Below are 26,865 nucleotides of genomic sequence, written 5' to 3'. Positions count from 1 at the left end.
CCTAACAGCCACCAAAACAGCCACCAACCTTCTGAAACAACACCAGCTCACCCACAGAACCCAACGTTCCATCTACCTGATGCCCTTCATTCTAAGCAAGCAGATCATAAGCTTATCAGACCCCAGATGCTGCAGAAACACTTACTGCGTATTAACAGGATCTCAGCTCTATCTCAAAACCAAGTCATTTTATCTCTCTAAATAAGCTCAAGAAGAAAACAGGTACCAAAAGCAAAACACACAGGGTTTTGCATGTTTCAAGAAGATTCAAATCAGCACCTGAGACAAAGCCAGCTACCCGTACCAAACCAGCATTACAGACATGAGGGTTCCCCTTCCTAAGCTCGGCAGGTTTGAGCACACCTTTACCCACCAAACAGGTCTTCAACTAAGCCACTTTAATAGAAAGTTGGGAAAATCTGCCCATACCTACCATCTGCTACCACTGCCTTATTCCAAGACTGCTATTTCACCCCGTATTCTTGTCTGAATTAAATCCATTCCTAGAGAAACCTAACCAGGCCAAAAGTTGCCACGAACTCCCCAGCCATACAGAGACACCATTAGCAAATTTACTGCCTCTGTTCATCTCGTGCCTTTGCTAACATTAGGAAAAAGCACATTTCTAAACCCACCATTGTATAAGCACACATGCTTAGAATTACAAGCAAATGTAAAAATCACGACCAAATTCTATTCCAGTAGCAAAATGTTTATCCAGTCACAAAGGCCTTTTCTTGGCAAAACTTGAAAATAAGTTTCCTAAAGAAGGCCAGCTGCCTTAAATTATTTACATTTGTCAGTGCTGTTTGTTCACACCTTGCATCCAAGTGTCAGAACTCCAATCACGACCCCCAGGCAAAGCTCAGTATAAATACTACATTTGTCCTTTCTTCTGGAAAGAATTCCAGCTTTGTTATGGAATTTAAGTACAGAAAACAGGTATCCCTCTGATTCATTTACAGAGGTTTCATAAACAAAGCTATACAGCTTATAAGCAGCTTCTCATGGTGCCTATCCTCTATTACTCAACCCAGCCCTGACACATCAGTAGCTGTTCTGCATTCCCATTACTGAGCAGAGCCTCATGCCACAGGTTACACACAACTTCTGCTTCCTGAGCTGCAGAGCTGCTTCTGCTTTCTGCTGCTGCACCCAACAGAGCCTCAGTTGTGTCTTGTTTCACTAACAGAAGCAGGTCAGAAAGAAGTTCTGCTTATAAGCCAGCTACCCCTGGCCCTGCAGTAGGGATAGGAATGGCCAGCAGAGAATCAGGCCAACAGCTGGGGCCTGTAACAAGCCCAGCCACCACGTTTAATCTGTTCATCTGTCAGAGGCTAGACTAATGCTGCAAAAAAATATCCTTAATTTGAAAATCCCTTGGGGAAAAACAGCATTTCGTGCACGATGATCATCAACACGTATCCATTTCTGCACCCTCTGTCTTCCTAATTGTTTTGGGTTTGTTTGTAAACCAGTCAGCAGAGCTCAGGTGAAACACCACATTAGCAGCACGTTCCAACAGACTGCAGAAACGTTGGGTTTTTGTTGTTTCCCAATCCCATTTTACTCCTCTTGGAGTATATACAGCATCAACACAACTTCTCTCTATCTGCTTAAGGAATCCCAGAACCAAGAAACATCAGCACACACATGCTGACCTAACAGCCAGGGGCAGCCCTATAAAGCTGTGTGCTCAATGAAGGGCACATCTCCACAACAGCAACCTCCTCACAGCCTGCAGCACCCCATGCCCCACATAGCTGCTTTCTGCAGCTCCAAACCCCAACCAGACCTTTCATCAGCAGTTAGTAGGGACCCGCAGTGTGGGATTTCTGGACTAGAGGCTGTGCATCAGGAGGGATTTGCAGTCAGTCTGACTCGGTGGGGATGTGCCCTCTGTTCACTTTCTGCATTCATCTGCATTTCAGCAGCAGCAAGACTAATCTCAGCTGCCAACACGGAATGGCTCTGTTTCTATCGAGCTTTTCTATAGGTGTTGAATACAACAACCTTGTATTTGTAAACAACCTTGTAAAGTGTTCCACCCCCTGGAGGGGTCCATCCCCATCCCTGTGGCAGTAACAGCACAAACCAGAAGCTGCAGCAGCTGCTGGGACCTCTGGGCTGTGCGTATGGGTTGGTGAAGGCTATGCTACCTGAAAACAAAGCCTTAGGATTAAAGCTCAGTAACAGTTTATATCCTTACATGAAGTACAAACAAAAGCCCTCTGGGATGCGCTATTAACCACTCACACCAAGAAACAAAAAGTCCCACCTCATCACCTCTACATAAAGAAGAGCTGAGACACCAAGAGAATCCCCACAACCTGCGGTAAAGCTGCAGACAGCCAACGCAGGCAGAACAGCTGCGTGCAGCACTGTGGTAATTACAATTAAGGGCTCATCTACTTCACATAGAAGCGACTCTGAGGCACAACAGAACCAACCGCCCGCCCGCACCGAGGGCCACAGCAACAGAGCTACAGGGGGATTCAAGGCACAGCCGCAGCTATTTGAAGTAAAACAAAGCACTATCAACTCCAACACACACACACACACACACACACACACAAAGGAAGCGGGAGGATACATGACGTCAGCCCTCGCCTCAATTCATAAATCCCAACCACAAGAAAAGATAAATTCTTCACTGCCTTTCTCTGGAAAGCTGCTCACACGCAGCCCGAGCCTCACCGTGCACCAGAGCAACGCTGCTCCCCAGCAGGAGGGAGGAATGGTGGAACCCTCCCAGCACAGCCACATCCAACAGCTCGCTGCCACCTTCTGCTGCTCCCACTGAGCTCGATAAAAATAGTTGAAACGCTGCTAAATTACAGGGCTGGAAACACAAATAAGGGCTTTTAAACGCTGCTCCCACACGCTTCTCAACTTGCTGCTAAGCGCCTGAAATGTCTGTCTTGTGATATTTACTAGGCTCTCTAAGTCCTGAAATACGCCGTCGTCTGTAAGAACAAAAAAACTGACAAAAACACCGAGCTGGCTGCGCGGCTGGAACTAATTGCCTGCAGATTAATGGCTTTACATCGGCATAGCGCTCCACTGTGTGCCGGGCTTTAAGTCCTGTTTACTTCCAGCTCCCCGAAGGAACACTGCTGCATATCTGAGAGCCCCTCAAACCAGCCCTGCTGCCTCACGTCGGGCTCCAACCAGGCCCGGGTGCCGTCGCAGGGGAGCACCGTGGGCACACAGCAGCCCGGCAGCCGCACCGAGCAGCACGGGGAGCTCAGGCTGAGGTGCTTTGCTGCTCCAAAGGCGTTCTGTGTGGGGCGAGAGCGCTCCGTCCGGGCCAGCCCCAGCCCCTATCTCCTTATCCCATCTGCTTCAAGTAAGAAATTAAACACCGCACATCCGTTTTGCTTGCTGGATTTACAACACAGAAGCGAAGTGAAAGGGTCCGCACGCATCCTGAACTCTTCAGCCACAGAGTTGACCCAACTTTCCCCATAGGGTAAAACAACGCCCGGACACGAGCACGGTCCCAAATGCAAGGAGCCCCCCGCGCAGCCTCCGGGGACGAAGCGGCCGCGGTCCCCCCTCGGCACAGCCGCGCCCCGGCACTCACCCGCTGGCGGCGGCGTCTCCCGAGGAGCGGCGAACAAAAGGAGGCCCCTCCGCCGGCCGCCCGGCGTGCAGGCAGCTGGGCCGGGAGCGGAGAGGCGGCGGAGCGAGCCTCGTCCCCCCGGGCCCACCGCCACCCGCCCGGCAGCGGCAGGAGGCGGGCACGGAGCGCGGCCCGGCGGGCGGCGAGGGGGAAAACCCGGCGCGGAGCTCGGCCCCTCCGAACCGCCCGCACGGCGCGGCGGCCTGCCGGGACCTCGGGGCTCCGGTCCGGCGGGGCTCGTTCGAGCCGTTCTGCCGGAAAGCCTGCCCTCCTCCCCCCGCGTGAATTCATCCGCTCGGTAAAACCCGTTCGCCTTCATCGTACGCTTAAATCGGCCTTTCTGCTTTTCAATAGCGAGAGTTTACCTGCGGCCGTGCGGCGCGGCACGTAAGGTGCGCTGTGCGGTCGGCACGGAGCAGCGCGCACTTCTGCCCTGCACAGCAAATCCAAGAGAAGATCTTACCAATAAATAAATCGCAGCTGGAGCCCGGCCTGGAGGAGCTGCCTCGGGATCGGTTCCAGCACCAAGGAGCTGTGAGAGAGCTGCAAACCTGCCCGGGCTGAAACCCAACCGTTGGGTCAGCACAAAGCAACCACGCGGCATCTATCCTCACGGCAATTTCCTAATCAAATGTAGCCCGACATCTGGCAAGCCACTGAAATGAACTGACTGCTCTAGCGTGCGCTGGAGGAAGTATCGGCTTCCCATGACTTCCAAAAGAGCTTCCCAGCAGAAAGTTCATTCAGGCCAAGTTCCATTTATTTGCAAAAATACTATTCGATGGGATCTATTAAAACTGCCTTATCACTTTACGACACAACTCCCTGCCACTCTGAACCACTACTCCTAGCAGACAGTGCATGCTGGCAAAGTGCAGTCGAAAAAAAACTTGTAGAACTTGTGTATCCCCTTAGAATGCATATTGTTGGTGCAGCACACAGCAGGTCGAGCACAGCAGAGCTGGAGAGCACTGCAGCCCCAGGTGTTGCCTGCAGAGCCGGGTGAACAAGGTGGGGCTTTGGCAGTAGAGCCATCTGAAGTCCCATCTGGTTGTATGCAGCACATGGGAGGTTCCTGAATGAATGCAACCACTCCAGCATCCCTCACTGCCAAGGGGAGCAACTCAGCTTGCACTAATCGGCCTTTCTCCAGACACGTCATCTGCCCCCATTTCGCACAGTAAAACAAAACCACACACTGAGTGCAGCCTCGAGCTCCATTCGCAATGGGCACTTTTCATCTTGCCTTTTGAAAATGGGCTGAAAAAAATATTTTCTTGGTCGTTAAATCCATATTTGCCGCTTCCCAACACACCACGGCCGCATCCACTGCTTCTCACAAGCGTCCTTCCCAATCCAAGGCCTATTTCACACATGCTCAGGCCCAGGACTGCCATGTACTGTGCTGACAGCACTGCGCTGATCCCACAGCTTCAAGGTGATGCCCATCAGCAGCACTGACAATTACAGACACGGTATTTCACTCATCAGAGGAACAGCTCAAGGCCTACCAGATGTGTATGCTCAAAACAGACTGTAAACAGACCGAACGAGATTAGACTGATGGGATGGGAACTCATTTTCTCTTTAGAAGAGACATCCAGGGCAAAGAGCTCCACAAACAGCCGCCAGCAGCTCACTGCAGCCATCCAGCTCACTGGTTTAAAGCAGGTTCAAGTACACCACCTGCCTCGCACACACTGTACCAAAGCAATAAATAACTTAAATTCATTTTAAGAACACACGGAGATGTGATTGTGACAAGTGCTTTCTAACATCATTTCCCAGCTCAGGCAAGCAACAAGTGTCGCACATTAAACCCCTGCTAAGCCAAACCTATTTTTAAAAGGAGACTTAACGCTTTTCTCAGCTTCACGTAAATCAAGCTCTCCCTTCAGGTTTAGAAACAGGGTGGAAGGAAGAGGAAGGGAACAGGTTCAAGGAGAACCAGCTAACAGCATCGCACTGCCGCAGCTCTGCTTCTCTTCTGTCACTTAACCCCAGTCCTCAGCACAAGTTTCCCTACCATCACCAGCTGCGCACACATCCCCAGCTAGAACAGCAAGGCATTTCAGTCAAATGAGAAGCTTCAAGAAGGTGGTTTAAGCTCTGAAATCAGCCACAGAACTCCCTGGGGGCAATGGTTACCTGGAGGCTCCTCTGCAGAGAGCAGCTCCAACCTGCTCACACCGTGCTATATAACCCAAACACAAAACCTTTTATGGAGCAGAGGTGGTACTTTGTTCCTTTGCAGACACGGACTGTTTTATCAGTACCAACACAGCTAAGCGTCACCCTGCTCCCAACAAAACTGCTCCTGCCACCTACAGAGTCCTTCAGACCTGCGTGAGCAGCACATCCACCTACACCTGTGTGTCAGTGCACACCTGGACACCCCATGGAAACACAAATCCACATCCATGCAGCTTCGTGCCCAGCTCAGCTGCAGCAGCCCCAGTCAGGAGGGTGCTTTTCCACACTACCCAAAAGTCATCTCTCAGAGGAAACTCAGTGTAACATTACTATTGCTGCAGCACAATCCAAAGGCCAGCATTCATTCTGTAATGCAAACCAAAGGAGAATGTAAACTTTGCGGAGTTAAACAGCGTCTTGCCTGCTTCCTCTCCCACACGTTTCCATCTCTAGCAGGCAACAGAGGCACAAAGTCAGCAGGTAAGACTACTTCAATCGACTTTGGAAAGGCTGTAATTTGGATCTGCCATTTTCTTAACCATTCCAGATCTCCCTAACGGAATCTGTATTCCTTCTGGACCAGGAACCTTCAGCGTTTTGGGGAGGCTGTTAGGTGGTTCTGTTCTAAGCCTCTATTTACGCAGCACCAAACACAGATCCCACTCAAGTGAGCCAGTTCCTACTCTATCATGCATTTCATGGCTCAAAAGCCCTGATTTCCACACTGTACTTACACAGCACTTGTATCCAGACCTCACATCCACCTGCGAGCCCTTAGGAACCAGCACTAAAATCCACCCTCAGGTCAGTGCTGGGGGCAGGACCCACTAACAGGACCACAAATACGACCACAGCAGCACCCACATCCAACTGCCTCAACTGCTGCCCCCCACAATTCCAGGCGCTGCTCCAACTGCCACCAGCCATCCCCTGGCAGCCAGTACCACCTTTGTGCCCCATTCTTGATCTCTTGATTCCATCAGGAGCAAAGCATTGACATCCCTCTGAAAAACAAAGCAAATCGGTGTGCTGGCAGTACTCGCTGCCTGCCCATACAACTGCTAGCGATTAAGTCACCTCGGGTTCGTTCTCAGCCCATCTGAAACCTGTGACGCAGCCCAAGGAAGGCTGCTGGTACAGTCAGCACATCACCTCAGCTGCAGAGTGGTGATAGAGACTTCAAGGACACGAAGGGAGCCCTGCAGAACTCCGCTCTGCACGCCTGAAAGAAATCCGCTGGGTTATTTTTATACGGCATCTTGGATGCATGCAGCATTTCTGTCACAGTAGGGAAGAGAGAAAACAAAAGTTGCTCCCCCAGGGAGCTGTGAAGACTGCTAAAGCAATTTCACATGCTGGAAATCTCCGGATTTTACAGAAAGACCGAGCTGAGGAAGTGTTGAGGAAAAAATGAAAAAATAAACAGTTGTTGTGGAGCCCACTAGGAGCTCTTTGTGATCTCAAGTCCCCACACAATTAAGTGAGCGTTCAGAGCAGTGCCAGCCCGCAGCCTCCCCCTCCAAATGCCAAGAAGCCAAACTCCTGAGGCAGACAGCGGATGGGGAATGGAGCACCTGCCTGTCCTGCTCAACACAGGGGCACAACTCGAGCACCAGGTCCAGTCTCAGGCCCCAGCACCAGGGAGACGGGCACACAAGCAGAGCCCAAAGGGCCTTGAGGCTGAACACAGGGCTGGAGCATCTGCCAGGACAGCTGGGAGCCAGGGCTGCTCTGCCTGGGGGAGAGGAACCGGACTGGGGGATCCCACCTGTCTAGGAACACTTGGAAGGAACGGGGTCAGGCTCTGCCAAATGGTACCAAGGAACAGGACAAAACAGAGCACAGGAGCTTCTCCAGACCACCAGAATACATCCTCACTGTGCTGGTGACCAAGCATTGGTACAGGCTGCCTGGAGAGCTGCTGGGGCTCCTTGCTGGGATCCTGTGGCTTCAACACAGCTACCAGAAAAGATGAATACAAGGAAGGGGAAGGGGACAGCTTTTTCCTTTCACGTTTTGAGCTGACTCTGGGACAGTGCTCCAAAGTAGCTGCACCTCCAGGAGGAGGAAAGCCAGCATGCTCACTTTGGGAAGAGCTGAGCAGCAAGTGATGAAAGGTCATTCAGATGACTGAGGTGAGGAACTTGGTGACTTGGCAGGATGTTTACAACAAAAGCTTTTATGTACTTTATCTAAGTATGTAAGTACAAAACATAATCAATTCAGTTGGGATACTGTGACCAAGCTGCTAAAGAACAAGGAGTGAGACAGGCAACTTGAAACCCAGCTACAGCACAGCAGGAAACCAAAACAAGGCAGGAGAGGCAGACATTGAAGCAGAAAAAGCTCCCATCTGTCAAAAAATCCCTGCCCTGGAAAATGCCAAATTGCAGAACGATGCTGAGTAAACCAAAAACATCACAACAAAATCCAATTCTATCCACCAGACTGTGGCATGCATACAGCAATACCTCAACCTGCCCAGCAACTCCTTGAATTTAACTCCAAGGCGATACGCCGCTTATGTCTGATGGTATGAAAGTAAAAAGGAAAACAAAAAGGACATATGCCAAAAGCCACAACACAACAGGAAAAATTAACATACGTGAATATTTAATACATGGATTGAAGAAGGTAATTAAATGTTAATTATCACAAGAACCAGCAAGATGAATCCTTCAGTAGGCAGCAGTGCTGTGGGTTGTACAAAAATCCATGGCGGGGGTATGCAGCTCAAGCACAGAAGGGAAGGAAGACGCAAGCAAACATCTTTTCAACTCTATCAAAGCAGCTGTACAACAATGGAAACTTGCCCAATCTTCCCTCCAGTTTCGACTAAAAGTTACTTTGGGAATGGAAAATTTGATACCTCTATCAACAGCCTGTGGTATGTTTAAACTATTATAACACAAAGCATGCTCAGACTCACAGGCGAAAGGAAATGACTGCCAAATGCTTCCTTTACAACCTCTCCAAAATAAGACAGATTCCTTACCAAGAGATTTTCTCAACACACCACAAATAGCAGCCATGAGCACACAGACACACCAAGTTAGCTGTGGATTTACAGGCTCTCACTGAAGGCACAGCAGAGATAGAAAACACGACTACAGCTCCCCACATTTTTCATATAATAATCATATTCACATTCAAAAGCTTCAGAAATTCAATAGTTCTCCTTAAGTTACAATAAGCACAGGATGTGACTATAGCTGTAACAATCTGTCCCTCCAGATGCACAGATACAACCTACAAACAGGAAATTTCTACTACGATCTTGAAGAAATGTTAACAGTTTGGAACCACGTGAGTGCAGTTCCGTTAGAGGGGAAGAAACCCTTCAGTTCCCAAATCTATGGGAAAACATAGCAGGTATGGCATCACTCAGGCTCTGTTCCACACAGCCCTGCAGCATGGAATGAGGTGAGGGTGCTGAGCTCATTCCTGTTCCCATTCCCCTCCACAAACTCATCTGTAAGAGCCAACAAGAGGCCGGCTTCCATCTCATAGATCCAAAACTGATTCTTTCTCCAATGCATGCCCCATCCCTGCAGGCATTCAAGGCCAGGCTGGATGTGGCTCTGGGCAGCCTGGGCTGCTGGTTGGTGACCCTGCACACAGCAGGGGGTTGGAACTGGATGAGCACTGTGGTCCTTTGCAACCCAGGCCATTCTATGATTCCACATCCAACTGAGAGCCTAGAGAAGCACACAGAGGTAAGAATCTCAACCAGACTAGCACGTGCCTATCTTCTATGTGCTACAGCATCCTGCCTTAGGGAAGACCTTTTGTCCTACTGAATAATGTCTCTCTACACTTAGCAACACTTTTGAAAGAAATTTACAGCTGTACAGCTCACGGAGCACTGTGAGCTCCCTTACATCATACACATTACATCAGCAGCTTGCTGAACTCATCTTTGTTTGCTGCTAGGACAGGCAGAGGCTTACTGAAACTCGAACATCTCACACACAGCAGGCTTCAATGGAACAAAAGGCAGCAGAGGATTTGGATAGCCTTTATCAGCCAATTAGCAGGCAAAAAGGCCCTTCCAAATTATTTCCATACTATAGATGAAGAAGTGGCAATGAGTTAAGCATGCTTTACACTCGCTTGTTAAACACCCACCGCCGCAAACAGAGCCTGCTGTAAATGTTAATGTACATCAATCTGTGCTACTTGTCAAAACAAGGCACGTTTTCCTACCAGCACTGAACACAAGGGCTCACAAACGCTGCTCACACGACTCTGTTTGACTCCCAGCTTCCTCCATGCAAAGGCCACACGCTTTGGCCACCCAGCTGCCCTCAGCTTCCCCACGTGCCATGCAGCTCCACCAGGGTTGTGTGTCAGCCTCGTGATGGAGAAAGGCTGCAGGGGCAACAAGCCAATTTTCCCTAACACCGCTCTTCCAGTGAGCCAACAGAACAAAAATTAACAGCAGAGGCATCCCAGGTCTTCTATTCAGGTTCTCTCCATACAACCTGGCAAGAAATCACAGCAATCCACAGGAAACACCACTAAGAAAAGCAGAATACGTCACCTCCATCAGAGCGGGCAAACAAGCAATTTGGAGGGAAGTTGGTACAGGTAAGTGAGAGCTATCTGCACAATTGTTTCAAAGCACATGCAGAAGTCTGCAAACATCAAAGCACCCCCCCAAAAAACCTCCAAATTGTGTTCCAGAAATGACATCTCTGATTAAATCAACTGCCTGCAGATTGCAAATCAAGCCCGAACTGAAATGCACACACACGTACCTACCAAAAGGCACTTCCATAAAACAAAAATTTTGCTTTTTAAAAGAAATATTCACATGTTCTACATTAAACTTGCATGAAAAGCAAACATGCCTGGACAAATGGAGAGCTTCACGTGACGCAATGCAGGTTTCTGGAGTAACAACAAACAAGCAGCTTCACAGGCATCGAGGCATAAGAAACCTCTTACAACAAGCAGGGCTCCAAAGCAATCCATCCGTGACCACCGCTGCTTCGATCAGGTCAGGCTGCAGCATGCCACCTAGTGTCAGACTCCTTACACGAGTGGTGCTCAGCAGAAACAAAACACCGGAACACTGGAAGCCCAAAGGAGCCACCGGGGCCACACGCAGGTTTGGTTTTGCAGTTCTAAGTTTGAGTTCTTTCGTTCTCCCTTTGAGTTCTGACAACCGCCCAACCAAAAGGATGGCCAAAACTCAGGGATGTAAGCAGCACCACAGGCAGCTCTTCAGTAGACACATTTCCACTCCAGCTAGCAATTCAATTCACCCAGACATGAGCTGAAGAGCAACAAAAACACTGTGCAGTGAGCTTGGAAATGCCGAGGAGCACAGGCTGGTCCCCTGACATGCGATGCAAGGAATGTTAGAGGTGTTCTGTTTGGCCTATGAGCCATTATTCCATTCTGTTCTGAGCATCACGTCTATCCTTTCATTAGGTTAGCTACAGAACTGCTGAATTTTAATGCCATGGTTTATCAGTACCAAGGATACGTACACCTCACGAGTTCATTAATAATCCATTAAGACGACTTGTATTAGAGCGTGGCAGGCAACTTCCTCATGAAATGAAATCTGTTTCTTTACCTTTTAAGATCTGAATGTGCCAAAGGTGGCATATCAAGATGTGAACGCAATTCAAAGGCTACACTTGCTGTTCCAATTTCCCTAACAAGTCATTAGGCAACCACAGAACACGCACTCTGTCATCCATTTCTTCCCTGTTTGTAACCTCCAGTCATTGCTTTACAATGGAAGCGTTCAGAATACATCCACAGCAACGTGTGCCTGCCTGTAACACAGACAGATGAGGGGAAAGGTGAGTTCCCCCCAGATCAATGGCTGAAGACAGCAGGATGCCAACATGCAGCACGACACACGGCTGAAAGATGGCCTCAACAGGGCATTAATTGTCAGCAGTCAACATGAAAAAAGTCACCTAGATTTGTAGAGAAGAAAGGGAACTGGAGAGCTCACTATTTCCAGTCCCAGGGGGGTAAAGTTGTGAGTCGTGGTTAAATATTAACAGTGAATGCCAATTCAAGAAAGCAACACAGGAGCTGACTCCCTCACCTCCTCATGCAGGTGTGTAAGCAGTGGCTGCTTAGGCCTTGGCCCATTACCCAGTTTAACAGGCTCAAAGGACACCAAACCCAGATCAAACCCAATTCCACTCCCAGCACCATCCACACGTTTCCAAAGGACGAGCAACAGAACATAGGGTGTCACAGTGCTGCTGTGGTTCCCTTTTACTGCCTTCTCCATAAAACCCATACTTTGGAACGCCAATAACCGGATGTACAAGAGATGTATTCTGTCCATTGCAGTCTGCTCGTGTAAGTGAGGTCAGCAGTAAGGCAGGCAGTGCTGTGTGACTCCATCCCTGGAGCAAAGGCACACAGTGCCTTTCATGGCTTCCTCGATGAAGAAACCCATAATTAGATCTCATTTTTGTCAGCTCACTCAGTATGAAGATCCATACAACTGAGGGAGGGCTCTTAGACTCAGAAATCAAGCAGCTCCTAAGAATACCACTGCACCCGTTTCAGATTAAAGCCTTCAAAGCCTCCCCTCCATTAATCTACCCAAAGGCAGGAAGCACTGCGCTTTGCTCTTCAGTTTCAGAGCTTGGGTGGTGGCGGTTTTCCTTTTTTTTTCCTTTTTTTTTTTTTTTTTAAATAACCTTTAAGATTGCTCTCTGTTGATTAAACCATTTTCATGCTTCAGTGAGTTTGATTCCTATTAGTTCAGACTGCAGAGAGCGCATTGATTTTTACTATAGTCAGGATCAAGAGCAGTAACAGCTTTGCAAATTAAGCAACTGCTCACAACGTTAACTAGAAAAATACATCCAGGGCAATAACACAAGCGTCCAGAGCACTCTTCTGTACCAACAAATGCTAGCAAACAAGCTTATAACAACTTTAACCTTAACACTTGAGAAAGGAGGCACTCCATGCACTGCAGCCTGCTCAGATCCTGCTAGCTCTGCTGATAAGGAGCCAGAACACCGAGAAAGGCTCTAAATTACCAACAGCTCATCTGCCAGCTCTGAGTTGCCACCATCACACCATCCCAATCACTGCACTGGGCTTCAGCCCACTGAACAAACATCACAAATGGAGTGCTCCGGTAGGCTGCTTATTCTTCTCATCCTAAATGAAGCTTTTACACAAACAGATCTATGCAGTTCTCATGTTGCAGACTTTCACAGAGCTGCACTGTAAATCAAATATTTTATTCCACAGCCTGCAGCTATTCCCACATTTAATAACTGACATGGGAGACAAGTTTTAATCTTCCATCAGTCTGAAACAATTACTATCCTCAAAGCCACTCGTGTTGCAAGTAAAGATTACCAGTTCTGTATTACCTGAATGAATATTCAGGGGAAACATTTTCTTTTCCATAGGACACACTTGAGGTGCTTTCAGTACAACATCACAACACCAGCCAGCATCCCCACATCACCTACTGGCTTTGGTACCTGGATGGCCAAGCTCTCCCAGCAGTCACACTTGACCTGGAAGGAGAGAAGCAAAGCTGTCCTGCTGCACAGGAGAAAGCCGTCCAGCCAGGCTGCAAGGTGAGCCTTCTCCAGCCAGGAGCAGGAACTGCAACTTTATGTAAGACCTTAAACTAGAGTGGGATTTTATTTTTAGATATTAGAGAAATAGTTCTCATGCTCGGAGAAAACTCTACTGAAAAGCTATGTGTGACCCGCAAGCACGTCCTATTTTTATGCAATTACTGCCAGCAGTCTTCTCAGGTTTTAAATTGCTTGTCAGGAGGAGATCAGCTTTTAATTTAGGACATTACTCTGAGGGTCAGAGCAGCACTGCCAGCCCCGTGCCATGCTCAACACCAGGGCCACACAGGCAGCCCCTTACAGCCACCCAGAGCACAAAGGGATGGGTGCACAGCCACTGCCTGCTGGAGCTGACAGCCATCCGCCCCTTGGGGCTGCACAGTGCAAGGAGGAACCATCCCTCCCCAGGACAACTCCTGTCACATGTTTTGCTACCAGTTATTATTAGCTGCTAGAAAGGCACATTAACAGTCACAGCAGGTCAAATCACCTCTTCTTGCTTTTGACTACCTCGAGGCAATAAAAAACCCCACAGTATTTCATCTCTTATCCAAGAAAGGAAAAAAAAAAAAAGAAATATAGAAAACCAAACCGCCATCCAGTCCGAGCCACTCATCTTTTTATTTATGCTCTATAAAAGCCTGAATGGCGCCCTCAGCCCCTGGGGCTCTCATCACGTGACAGCGATAGGCGGGACGTTCCTGCAAGGTTCTGATCACGTGACAGCGATAGGCGGAGCGTTCCCTCCATGCTTTGATCACGTGACAGCGATAGGCGGGGCGTTCCTGCAAGGTTCTGATCACGTGACAGCGATAGGCTGGACGTTCCCTCCAGGCTCTCATCACGTGACGGCGGTGGGCGGGGCGCTCCCTCAGCACAGCGCAGCCCGCGAGCCGCGCGGTGCCGGAGCGCAGGGCGTTACGAGGAGCGCCCTCTGCAGCGGGACTGCAGGACGGGCTGAACTCGCAGCAGACGGATGTTTTTACAACACGCAGCAGCTTTACGAGAGTAGAAGTTCCACTGGAAGGATGCTCTGCCTGCAAAGTTTTACAGTTTGACTGTAACAAGTTTCTGATCCAACTATTGCTAAGTAACAGCAGACTGCAAGCAGCCAAGCTTCTCATTCAGTATGCGTGCGCGCTTTGCACCTTGTCTTCCACCCACTGCTGGTGTTTGGATAAGCGTTCTTCACCCCAGCAGCAGCAGTTATGCTTCTCCTCAGAAGAGCAATGCCCAGGGGGGTGCTGGGGCTGTGCACACAGACGGCAGACAAACAGCCCTCACAAGTCCCCACTTACTTACAGCCCACAACAACGGCCCTACCTTCATAATATAAAATCCCTATCATGCACTTAATTCATATTAAGGGAAAAATATCAACATACCCAGCTTATAAGATGCTGAATTTTTCACGTTACGCGTCTATTTTCTGCATCTTGACAGCTCATCTGCAAACCTGCTCCTGTTTGCAGACAAACCCATTGCTTCATCAGTGCGAGGCCATTCCAACAAGCCATGCCCTGTTCTGTACCAGCTCGGTATGCAAACAACCTGAAGCACTGAGGCTCTCAGCACTGTCCCCAAGCACAAGTCAGCCCCGGGAAATGCAGCTGTTTTTAGCACTTCCAATTCATCACTTACAGAAACGTGGCTTGCCATCCTTATCAGCCTTTTACCCTACTGCAGAGAGGCACAAGCTACTAGTTGTCATGTCCAAAAAGCACTAAAGGACTCACAGAAGGGTATATACTGTCTAACAAGAGGTTTTCCTACCTGAAACCTCAAGGGCACAAGCATCCCGACCTGAGCTTTCCCAGGCACAAACCCTCGCAAAGGCAGGCGGGCATGTAGTCTCAGGAGGTGACTCCTGAATGAAGGCCTCAGCAGCATTACAACCTCAGATTTGATCGAGTGACACGGGTGTCCACATCACATGATCACCAAGGTTGGAAAAGGCCTTCATGATCATCCAGTCCAACCATCCACCTATCACCAACAGTACTCAATGTCAGAGTGGTTCTTCCTTCAGATGTAGAAGTTGAATAGATCAGCTTCCATCCCCTAAATTAACAGCAAGAAACAGATCCTCCCCTTACCCGCCTCACACTGGTGGCAGCTCCAGCAGTGGAGGGAGATGGGAGCCATCAGCTCTGTCAGGGCACACTGAGATGTCAGCAGGAAAAAAAAAAAATCTTTCCCCAAAATGTGCTTTGACAAAGCAAGCTACTGCCTCCAATTAAGATACCAAGCTATTCAAAAAAATCACTGCGCCTCTCACTTGGAAGGAGGCTGAACTCGCTCACACTGAATAAAGATCACATTTTGTTTTCTAAGACTTCACGCCTTGCTGCCTAACGAAGGGAGGAGGGAAGCTGCTGCTGCTTGGGCTCAGTGCATCAGCCCAGCTGGGATGAAGGGGCCATCCCTGAGCCCTTCAACATCAGCCAATCTCCAAGATTACCTCGCAGCCACACGAATGCCAGTTTTTAATTACTATTTTTAAGTAAAAGATTCTAACGCGGAAGACGTTAGTTAATTAAAAATCCACTTAGTTATTAAACTACTATTAGAAGGCCCAATTGAATCTCAAATGAGGATAAGTTACTGTTGTGTGAAATACATCATTAAATTCTTGCTCATTGATTAGAAAGGATTTGCTCAAAGCAGGTACATGCAAAAGATAAGACCGGTACAAGAAAGGAGCTATGCAGACAGCATCTGACAAGTAACTGCTTATCAGTGCACAATTCTGTGTCCTATTCCATCCCAACCTGAATCCAGGGTAGCAGGGGGACACAACAAAGAACAGACCATAGAATTTAATGATGCCTTTGTGTTTTAGCACTACAAATCAAGCGGTTCTTGCTAGAGGCTTGGCTGCTGGCAGCGAGTTCCCTGATGCAAGCCATTTCTAGGGGGCTGCAAAAGCAATCTCAGCTCATAAGCACGGCTCATAACCCCCCGCTCCGTCCTGCAGCCTGAGGACCACATCATCATCTCTGGTGGAAAAGCAGGTAAACACACAAGGTCATGCTCTTGAGCTTTGCTCACATATCTCATACAGCAGACACATCTTCTGTTTCAGAAAAATCTATGATTATCCTTCTAATCTTTCTTTGAAGAGGATATTCATCCTCCATCTAAAAGGATTCAGAAAGATCTCCTGAAAACCCTGCTTTTAGGCGCAGGCAGCAACTCTAAGAACTGTAAGGGCTGTAAGAATTCAGGGCTATCTTCAAACAGCCATTTCCTTGAAAATAAATCACAGGAGAAATGAGGAGTTAAAGCAAGGTGAGCTTTTTCGGATGAGCTCAACGAAGCCAGAAGGCTCAGCAAGGCAGAAGATGGTTTGTCTCTCCATGCACTGCTAGGAAAATAAAGGAAAACCTCCGCTACAACCCATCTTCCATAGAGATGCTTAGTGAGAGGGAAGTGTTCATTGCCCAAGCAATAAGGCCAAAGCCCAGCTTGCAGCCATCACAGCCAACAGACCCAGGCTGAGCTGCTGGCACCACAAGGAGCAGCACCCAGAAACCCAAATGCATGTTTTGTGTAATCAAAAGATGAGGCTGTGCCTGCCTTTGGAAATCTGTGTGTGCCTCTTAGCTTTCATCAACATAACCCAAGTAGGAACTATCTGATATGCCTTTAACAAGTAGGAAAATACATCTGTGTGGGTAACCAATACACAACAAAAGCAGATCCTTTACACCAGTTCAAAGTTCCCAAACTTTCGCTGCCATCATCCTGCACGTCATTCATCTCTGGCAATATTCTGATAGAAACAAGTGACAAACGGCCCGAAACACCGCCGGGTTCATCATTTAATTTCTAAAGATGCTGGCTTCTGAGCCACGACAGCAATAAAAACACAGCTTCAAGATCTGAATTAAATGTCACACACAGCTCACATGCCTACTGCATTTCCTCTTCACTGCTCCCAACTTTTGGGCACACGAGGCTTGCAGCTTTATAGCAGTCGTTAACACAAGAAGCAATTCAGGGTTTGAAACCAGTGGCCAACAACAGCATCCATCCATCGGAGGGCACACACAGCCAGAGCTGTTAACAGCTACAAATCTTAAGCACATCTCTCAATACCAATTTCTCCTCTCAAGAGGATCGATAGCATTGCCACCGTTCTTAGCATAAAGCATTTTTTTTTTCCTGTGAAGCCACTAGAAACAAGCAAAGCACTGTACATACAAAGCAGTACCTGAGATTCACCCAGCAGATCCGTGCTCTCGGTGGTTCTCCTCCTTTGCTAGAGGGCATTTCCTCACACCTCTCCTTTCCCTTTCACCTGACCAAAATAGAACGATGAAGGCAAGCCATTTACAGCTAGGAGAACTACCACTTATTAGATGCTATTTTTAAACCAGCTACGCTGAAATTAAAAACGTATTCAAGAATTATGCCACAGCTTTCAGCAGCAACATTTATGCCTCCCACCGCCACGTCTGCGCATCTTCCCCTCCTTCCCATTAATGTGTTTATCCAACCATAATTCCATCAGCATTATGTAACAGACAAGCTACTTAGGTGTTTCATCACCACCTCACACCAAAGCCAGCCTGCTGCACATGAAGCCTGGCCCAAATGACTGCTGCCTTCCTGGGCTCTGCTGACCTACAAAAGTCTGGCTGATGCAGAATTGAAGTGACACCTCCAATTACAGTGCAGAACTGCCTGGACCCACAGCCAGCCCTGAACGGTGCAGCATTGGGGCTCACTGCCCAGCACTCCCTTCTTGCTCAGCTGTGCTCACCGCATGCCAGTGTGATCTGTGACAGCTCTGCTGCTTCCCTTAAGGAGAAAAATATCCAAAAAATACTGTTTGTCAATTGTCCACCAGCTCTCACACAGCACACATACTACTTGCAGTTATGTCTGTAATTTGACATTAATTCCTTAATCTTCTTAAGCCAAGACAAGCTTGTGGATCATTATGAGGTTATTTAGAAGAGCACATTTCAAGTATTACATGATACATTTTATTAAGATAATCAGTTAACTCAGCGTCTGGTTTTTGTCATTCATACACCTAAAAAATAAATCGACCATCTTCGGAGAGCAATAAAAGATACACTAAGAGCTATTGCTGCTATGTAATCCTCTTTTCCTGCACTGTAGTATCTGGTAACAAGATTGTGTAGCTTTCACATTGGATCAGCAAGACTGTGACCTCTACTGACAGCTATTACAACCAATGTTAATGCTCCAGCGATGGGCAGTGCGGCAATGCACACATTTCTGCTCTGCGGTGCAGATCCCAAGCAGATCAGCTTCCTTCACCCATCACTGCTGGCTTCTTGCTTGCACCAAAAAGCAGGTGGATCCGATCCAGCAGTTCTAACACTGCCTGCACAGCAGCATGCAACGCAAGGAGCGGGCTTCACCCAACCAACCTTCACTTCAGCAGCCTTTATTGCACCGCACCTCTGTTAGAGGTCAGAGCAAAGCAGGCCTTGCAGTCATCACCAGGCCCCTCAGGGCACCGATGGGGCCTTCTGCCATTCTGACTGCAAGATGACCATTCCTAATTAAATCATTCCTCTTCAAATACACACCAACAGCAGAAGCAACTCCCTCTAGCTAAAACAATCCGACAGTGAGCGGCTGGGTAACAGCATTAGCAGGAGTGCATTGCCTTCTTCAATGCCAAGTAAATAGAGACACACAGTAATAAAAACTGCACTTACATATAGTAAAATCTGACCTACAACTCATGCACTAACTGCTACAGCTAGCTTGCAGTGAAAGCAAACCTAAATAACAAGCCAGCAGCAGCGCTCAGCAGCAGCATGCTTCTTGCTAGGTTTACCATCATAATGCATTTTGTAGTTCCATGGGTAATGTTTCAGAACCTAGTTTTAGTCAAATATACACATAATTACATTAATCGATGACCCTGTAATTGCATTTTGCAATTTGATTTTTGACTCGTAAAGCTTTAATGGGTGAATTTGATAAACAGATACTCCCCGTTTGGGGTTTTTGGAAGGACAATAAAGCTGAAAATCAATACCATTACAAAAAAAGCCTGAATTATTTTAAATTTCAATATGTTTTCCAATTAAGGCTTACCTGGAAGACACAACCGCTCGACAGAAAATGATTCTGCTGTGTCAATGAGGCAGCAAGTTCACCTCTGAACGAGACCATGAGGAGCGCTGAGCACAGACCCAGACCTTCAGTGAGAGACATTCTGCTCTTCAGAGTGGGACAGAACCCACATGGCTGCTTGTGGCACAAACACACTGAAAGAGGAATAGAACGGCTCCTCCACTGCACCACCCTGCTTCGAGAGCTTCTGAAGCAAAGAGAGCTTCCCAGCAGCTCAGTCTGCCTTGGAACGGCTCCTTTTCAAATGATAGCAGTCATTTCCAGGAGAGGTCAACTACCAAAACCAAAGGAAATGCTATTTTAGAAAATTGTTTGCACCTCGTGTTCATCTGGTGGGCACAGGAACATTTCAATGCCTGCTCCTTCAAAACACCAAGAGAAACCACAGCACGGGGAATGCTGTGCCTCAGCACTTCTGCCCATTTAAAAACACACTCACACCTCAACATGTGATTATTCTGCTCTTGTTTGGGGAAACTGGAACCAAAAACAAACACTTAGCCCAGCACTGACTACAAGCTTCTTCTCTAACATGCAATTAGACAACTTGAAGAGATCCCTTTCAGGAATAGATACTTCCCAGCCATTGCAGCCCAGGTCTGCTGCACAGCGTTTCCTGAACTACTACTGGAAACCTGGAAAACAGATTCCCTACAAACACAGCTTATCACGCCTTGCACGGTGGTTTAACAGGTCAGCTGTAGGAGCTCACCTAACAAGGACATCTCTGCCTTTCCCTAGCTTGGCCATTGGCTGCACCATGGTTAGCAAAGTGGTGTATTGACATCACCACGTTATTTTGACACCCGTGTAAATCAGAGCCTTGCACTGCGAGCATCTCCCACCCATGGCAGATGGGACTCAGACAGCAGCATTAGGCACAGCACTGTGAGCCTGTTTCTATACACCATGCCAGCCAAGGCTGCGTAGATACCAAATACACAGCAAATGGAGCAAGCATTTCTTTTAATAAACTGCCACGGAAAGACTATGGGAAAAACAAAACAAAACAAAACCCAACGATTCAAGCTGAGGACATATTGATGGGTACAGAATCCTCCAGGCATTATGCAGCTCGCACAGGCTCATGGATCAGTATTATTGCAGCAACCAGTGCCCGTCAGAGCCAATTACCCCGGGGACGTCCCTGCGTGAGGAGCGGGCTGTGCTGCTGCTGCGGAGCTGTCAGGGCTGCACGCAGCGGCGAGGAGGGAGCGCTGAAGATCTGTCACAACCAATTACTGCCAATGTTTTATTTATGTCAGGATGCACCTGATCAGCGAACAATAAAGCCATTTTATACAAAGCGATTACAAAAGCAGAATGCAAAATGGCAACAACTGGTAGTGAAATTGCACGTAAACGCGGCACGTCCGCTAGCCACACAGCAACATGTGCAATAAATCCTGCAGGCTGAAGCAGTAACATGCAGATTTTAAAGCCTTTGACTCAAAAACGTGGACTGCTTTTGTCCCCCGGGCTGCTTTAGTGGTTTTGTGGGCAAAAAGATGCAAGTCCATCCATGGAAATGGATGCGAGGAATGACAGGAAAGCAGAAAGGGAGAAACACATGGACACAAGATGGGGACGAGTCCACAGAAGATGTCCTCTGTGCCATGTCAGCTTTTATTTCAGCTGCCCAACTCAAGTGACAGAAGAAGATGAGAGCAAGAGATCTGTGTTTTCAGTTCAGGCTGAAAGCAATCTCTGCTATTTACCAGCTGGAGATGGTCAACATTTCCGGCACCATTTCTATGACCTCGGACTGCCTCAGTTCCTAGCAGAACTATGAGGGAAACATCCAAGCTAATAAGGTGTTCTGAGATGCCCAGAACTGAGTGATCCAATTAAGCCAAGTTCCCTTCGTGCACCATCTGGAAGCCAAAGATTTTCTTAGAAAGATTCCTTTCTAAACAATTGCAAATAAAAAGCAGATTATTAGATTCAAACCATCTCCTAAGCTCATGGACAGCTAAAAATTGATGGCACTTACTGCAAAGAGCTATCTCAGTGTTGGCTTCTGCTTCTACTTGCTCTCGGATTTCACAGTCAGTAGCAGATCAGCCTAGAGCCTTCAAGTACCTTCAGCCCAGACGTGCACATAATTAAATAGCACTCTGCAACAGCCTGGAGGGAGAGCTGCACACCAGCAGCCCAACAGTCCTGTTGGCCATGTCACATCCCCCACTGTGACAGCCACCTGGAGGGCATAAGAAGCCTAAAAATACATATTTTACAGCTACAAACCAAAATAAATAATACAAAAATCAAGATGACACGACAGCAATTACCTCGACTGTTATCAACACAGACAAAATGCAACAGCATTTGAGTATAGTTAGACATGGGGGGGATTGGAAAGAGTGCACGTAACTGGCATTGCTGACCTGGAATGAAAGTAGAGAGGAATGGCTGCTGGGTACCAAGCAGGGGATTGGAGTGGGATTCCCCTTCTCTCTGCATATGCTACCTGCAACAATTTTCACATGGTCCTTTGTTCACAGGTTATATTCTGTGCAAGCAGAGCTACACCATAAGATATTTATCTCAGAAATACAGCCTCTGTTTAGAGAGTTGTGTATATTTTGGTATAATACATTTTTAAAAATAATCTCTCCTGCAGCAAACATGTAGCTTATTGTTATAGAGCTAAGTGAAAGGAGATCAATATTATTTTAATTTTTAAAGGTCTGTTTATGAAATGCAATCATCCTTCATTAAAAATGCAAGCTATGCTTCACAAGAGGTTAGTGTAAATGATTCATAGTTTGATATCTTTCCAGTACGATCATCCTCTCACAGGAGGGCCCATCAGATGCTCCGACACATCACAAGCTGCTCTTACTAAGAAAATAGTCATCCATGACAAAGAAGCTAACATGGTTTCCAACCCCATCCCACACTTCCTTACTATCTGTAAGGACCCACACGCAGCCCCCAGCCCGCTCCCTGCCCCAGCTCCATGCTCACAACGGAGCCAATGGTGCAGCCACAGCTCATCCTTCCACACCTCTGAGAAAACCCAAATGCTGACCGCAATGAAGGAAAGCCCAGACACACGCATTGCATCGAGAAACAGCTTCTGCTTGAAGGAAAAAAACCCACGCAACCCAAACCCACTCCGTTGCGTTACAGAAGGAAATCAAATAGTTGAAACTCACTGAGCTGGACGTTGCAGCGGAGTTCTGCCCTGCCTTACAATGAAAAGGAAACCTACACCTTCAACACTGGGCTTCAATGAGTGCCAAAGAATGAAATCTTCAAAGTCAAAGCTGCACAGCATTAAACGAAAGAGCCTTCCATTTAGGAACTCCAATCGCAGCTCACCCTTTCAAAATAGCAGCGCTGGCTAATTATAACAGGGGGTTTTAACAAATAAATTCTTCATTACTAAACTCCAGTGTTCAATTTCCTTCACACGGATAAAGCACTGCTACGTTACAGCAATTACAAACACTGTGGATATACCAGTCGCACACAAAAAGCCTGGTATCACAGAAATCCCCTTGAAAAAGCTCACCAGCTGCTACATTAAAGCACAGAATATAATGCTTATATTACAATAATGTCTGTAGAAGAAGTGTCCTTATGGTCCATTATACACAGATGCATGCAGCCTTTATCTGGCTCACAGATATTTCACCTTGCTATCTCCTCATGCATAACACACAGCAGCTCTGTTTGTGCCCATTACAAGACTATAGGCCAATAATTTTCATCTTTATTCTTTTCTCTCCAAAAGCACATCTGAGTTTAATATAACCGTGCTGCCCTCACCCAGCATATTTATGTATGTGCTGCTGGAAATCTATTTAATGAAGGGGATATTACACACTGTGGTGTCCGAGCTCCGGGTGCTCCCTAGAGAAGACATCAGGTTTAGCCCTTCCTACCTGACTGGGACACCTCTCCCCTACAAAAATATATTAAAATAAATATAAATATATAAATACAGCCAGTTCTGACAGAATGTTTTACAACGGAGTTGCAGAGGATATGCATTCAATCGCTCCATTTCCCAGAAGATTCATTACAGTTACATTAGAAAGTCAAATCAGGCAATTCTGCAGTCTGGTGAAAGCTAGCATATGAAAGCAGGTTAATACAAAAGAATTTCATTTTAAATAGAGGACATTTAGGACTTTTAAAAGCGCCATTACGATAAAAATTTCAGGGTGTTTGTTCTGGCTTTAGAGCACGCTTTTCGAGCCTTGATTCCAAAGGAACGAGGGAGGGGATGTTACATCTCCAAGGTTTGCCATCTTAATTATCCGCCTGCTTCCACACATCAGGGGGAATCACTCTGCAGCTGCCCTTCTCCACTCAGCAGCCAGCAGCTCCAGCTCTGCACCTGCCGTGCTGTGCACTGCACACCAACACACCACGGGGCTGCAAGCCAGGCCAAGGTGTTACTGACCACAAAACACCCTGTTTGAGGCTCTCTTACAACAGAATCATTATATGTAATTCTCAGGATCTGCAAACTTGCTGCATTCAGCCAGATGAACTGCTGACAGGGAATGCAATTATCCATTCAACTAATAGAGATTGACGCAAAGGAACCAAAAATTTTTTGTTCAAAGCATTATTAACTTACAAATATTGGCTTATCTGAAGGCAGTCAACTACATTTAGAACAATTCCCCATCACAAACAAGACACGTTCTAGCAGAGCACAGGCACTGCCACATCAGCCATACACTGAGAAATCGACACCAGGAAAACAACTCAAGGCCACAGGACACAAAACCCCACATTTAAGGCCCTGCAAGTCCTAAACAAAGCTAAGGAATCACAGAATCACACAGAATGACCAGGGTTGGAAGGGACTCCAAGGATGATGAATCTCCAACCCCCTGCAACATGCAGGGCCACCAACCTCCCCATTTCATACCAGCCCAGGCTGCCCAGGGCCCCATCCAACCTGGCTTTGAACACCTCCAGGGATGGACGGGGCATCCACAACCTCTCTGGGCAGCTGTTCCAGCACCTCACCACTCTCTCTGTAAATAATTTCCCCCTGACATCCAACCTAAACCCTCCCCCCCAAATGGAGCTCCCATCTCTGCTACAGCACTGTGCACAGGGCTGGTTATGTGCTGCTGCAAGGCAAATGCACGTTGGGTACAAATACACTGCACTCCAACTAAAAGCCACATCTGCCTTCAGTTTCACACATTTCAACTCAAGAGCTGTACAAAAAGTTATTAAAATTAATGCATCAAACTATCATAACTCAGTCTCTTTTATTACCGGTAATATTCCTTCTAAAATATTAGTCTGCTTGGCTGAACCAGCGTGTCTTTTTGAAAGTTGTCTTTGAAGATCAGAATCTCTTTAGCATAAGAAGTGAAACATGCCATCATGTTAATTTGACAAGGTAAAGGTGGGGGTGGAACACATCACTTTGAGTTAGTATTTCTGAAACCCAGACTGTTCTATTAATTTACTTTTTCTTTTTTTAAAGAGCATTTTTCTCCCCTGGTTTCCACGTGACAATGGCAGTGAGGAGGTAAGGAAAGACCTCATTACTCAGAGTACTTGAAAATGAGGAAAGGATCGAGCTTGGCAAGTGACCCAAGTAAGCACTTTCCATCTTAAACAGAATTAGGAGGTGAGGATAAGCTGCTGCAGCACAAACGTTTCAGAATGATCCAGAGAGTATTCATGTGCCCTTGTTTGCCTAATAAATACCAGATATGTATGCACACACAAAAAGAGCGTATGAAGCTGTGTTTTACCAACAAGAAATGCACAGCTGGGACATCTCAACCCCTCCAGATCACACGTGGAGCCACAACATCGTGTTACCCAACACTGCTTTATCAAAGTGCAAAACAGAACACCCACACGCACCAAGTTATCATACAACACAAAGCAGCTCCAGGCCCTCATCAGCTGGCAGGAGCGTCGCAGCTTTCTGATCTTCTATAACTGTTTATGATAACCTCATACATGCATATGCTGTACTGTCTAATCACCTGTTGCTGGCCCACCTGCTTTACACCAGGAAAAACAGGCACTGCACTTGAAAGACCTGGGACTGGCTGCTCCTCGTACCACTGTGCTTCAGGCAACCCAAGTTACCATTCCTGTTGGGAAGCACTGAGAGCCAAGCAGGGCTCCAGACTGCAGTTCCAACCTGTGCTGCTGTGCTCGGGAGCCTGCAGAGCAGCTCACTTCTTGGTCACCTTCCTAGCCAGTCTGACAGCCAGGACACAAGAATCAAGGAGATGATGGTATAGAACATGTCTGAAACTACACTTGGCAGAGGTAATCCCTTTGAAATCAGCAGCTCCACCTCTATACACGTTAAGCTTCCTTCAGGACAAACACCCACATCTTACAGACATTCAAATGAACGCATGCCAAGTCTGAAGTCACAAAGTAAATAAAGGCACAGGAATTCTGCAATTACCACAGCCCCCAACTCCCCCAACACCAGATTCTCCCTTCCAACAAAAGGAACCATTTCAACAAGTAGCAGATATTTTCATATCTCCTTTTCATAACTATTCACTCCACTTTTGAAAGCACATTCCTCTTCCTTACAGTTACAGAACAACTTCAAAAGCACAAACCCATTACACCATTTGCTTCAGTCCGCCCTCACCAACAACCTCCTGAGTGCCAACTCCTCATTTGATCCCCAAGAGGCCCTGCAGGTGCTGCTGCTACTGGCTGAGCATCTTCTTTGTGCTGCTCCAGAACAGCACAGCCTGTCGTGGAGCCAGCAGGACACACAGCAGTCGTATGGATATATTCCCTTTCTTGCTTCTTTACAGAGACTTCTTCACCGTGGCTGCTCACAGCCCAGCACGCTCCTCTGTCCCAGCAGAGATCTTTGGATGGCCAAGCTATAAAACAATCCCACTCGGTTCTCAGAATAAGGCCCACCCTGCTTTACACCACAAGCCTCTATCAAGCATATCGCTGGGGTACAAGGCAATAAAATGGAAGTGCTCACAAGCCTTCCAATTGCACTCATGTTCCTCAAAGGCATGTGTGGGAGGTCAGCCAACATACACTCAGTCACACTGCAACCATTTCCTATAGTTCAATTCAAGAGATAATGGTATCAAAACACAACTGAAGAGAGAACCAAATGGGGCCCTCCTTATAAACGTTCCATCTTCAAGGCCCACTAACATAATTAGACCTTTTAAGGCAGCAAAGCTATCCCAAAGTTTGCTTTAAGAGACAGTCAACCTGTGATGGTCATCATCTGGCCAGTCCTCTCTCTCTTAAAGACATCTTTCCATTCATTTCCCTGTCTCTTTTTCCCAGATCTCTTAACTATCAGTCAGGTAGATAAAACGCTCTAAAACAAAA

General features: G+C 47.3%; 1 protein-coding gene across 3 annotated transcripts in view; it reads right to left on the bottom strand.

Moving 5' to 3' along the window:
- Nucleotides 1-26,865, bottom strand: part of RERE (arginine-glutamic acid dipeptide repeats) — a 167,690-nt gene that overhangs the window by 126,966 nt on the left and 13,859 nt on the right. The window contains exon 1 of one of the 3 annotated variants that reach the window (XM_042883409.1): nt 3,587-3,655. The exons of the other annotated variants lie outside the window; for them this stretch is intronic. The gene's annotated coding sequence lies outside the window, so the exon portion shown is untranslated. Of the gene's footprint in view, nt 1-3,586; nt 3,656-26,865 lie in introns of those variants that run through there. 3 annotated transcript variants of the gene reach the window in all.

Source organism: Lagopus leucura, unplaced genomic scaffold (assembly GCF_019238085.1).
Source record: "Lagopus leucura isolate 7727_CA_CO unplaced genomic scaffold, USGS_WTPT01 Super-Scaffold_100037, whole genome shotgun sequence".
Taxonomy (NCBI): Eukaryota; Metazoa; Chordata; class Aves; order Galliformes; family Phasianidae; genus Lagopus; species Lagopus leucura.
Note: the sequence above shows the minus strand (reverse complement) of the source record. Positions and strands in the feature narration are given on the sequence as shown.